Consider the following 1,403-nt stretch of genomic DNA (forward strand, 5'->3'; position numbering starts at 1 on the left):
ATAAAATTCGCAAATTCATCTCATTTTTGAAATTTTCAATTTTTTTTTAGTAATGAAAACACATTTTAAATAAAAATTGTCTATGTGAATAGGTAAATAAACAATAAAACAGTACCCAGGACCTCCATAAAATTTCATCATTCAGTTTCTATAAATGCTGCTTCACCACTAAATGGCACTCAATTTGTTTTAAATGCATGTGATTATAGAAAACTGTTCAAACTTTTCATCGAAAACCAGGTGGGATTTCCCATAGATATTTCAGACATCTAAATCAATATAATCTATGTTCTGAATATCAACTTGGGTTGCACAGGTTAAGATGAGAACCCTTCACATAGTGTTGGAAGATGTGGTGCTGTCTGTATGGAACTGGCATTGCACTTCTTCAGACTTCGGCTGCCTTCATCAGAAATACCTTCTGTCCTTGAGAGATCAGTTACATCAAGATGGCCCATCAGCTAAATCACATTGGTCAAAATACCTGCTAACCAATTAGGTAAATAAATTCAAAGCAGGAACCCTCTCATCATCTTTGCTGTCCACTAAGAGCCACACTTCAGAGCACCTTTTTGCAAGCTGCCAAATCAGTGAATGAGCCTCAGGTAACAAAGGTTTTTCAAGACAAGCCAACAAAGAATAAAGCCATCTTCCCAATTCTGGAGTAAAGTCTCTTTCTCCAAACCAATTATTCAGGTATTCCAAAACACTAGTTACTGTTGCCTGATTCATTCTGCTAACAATACTAAGCAAGGGGGGATCCCAATTTGTACATAATCAATTCTAGGACTTTCACTGGTAGCTGGTCCAATAGCTCCTTCAGCACATACCCTTCCACCCAGACAGACTTTTTTCCTGCCTTCTTCATCTTCAGATTTTGGCATAATCACATTACTGTCCAACTGTTGTGATTTCCAGTGACTTCTATGTTTGTTCACACTCTGTCGAATAGTTGAAAACTGTGCTACTTGTTGCTTATTGCCACTGAAGTGTCGGGGAATAACCTTCAGGGGCAGGTTGGCATCCTGAAAGAGAAACATTCACACTTTGCTTCCTTTTCAATTTCTTTGGGTCAATTTGAGCTACCACAACATCTGGACATTGAGCTGCTTCGATCCTTCCGCCAAGTCGCAGGGCTCTACCGGCAACAGCCGGGGCATTAACTCTCCCACTGCAGACTCCACTGGTACCCACGCCATGGCTTTCAATCCAGCCAGCCCTGCCATGAAATTTTCAAAATTTTTCAATTTGAAAAAGAGGTAGAATTTGCTAAGCACAGGAATTCGGAGATTACAAACCACTTTCAGACCAGAAACTGAAAAATTGGGGTAATTATATTAGTCAGGGTTCTCCAGACTAACAGGATCAACAGGATGTGTGTGTGTGTGTGTGTGTGTGTGTGT

The 1,403-nt window shown here is 39.8% G+C and overlaps 1 pseudogene; it reads right to left on the bottom strand.

The window, feature by feature from the left end:
• Positions 1-444: 444 nt before the first annotated feature.
• Positions 445-1,199, bottom strand: LOC103592857 (annotated as a pseudogene).
• Between the last annotated feature and the right edge of the window lie 204 nt (positions 1,200-1,403).

This window comes from Galeopterus variegatus, unplaced genomic scaffold (genome assembly GCF_000696425.1).
Source record: "Galeopterus variegatus unplaced genomic scaffold, G_variegatus-3.0.2 Scaffold1226, whole genome shotgun sequence".
Taxonomy (NCBI): Eukaryota; Metazoa; Chordata; class Mammalia; order Dermoptera; family Cynocephalidae; genus Galeopterus; species Galeopterus variegatus.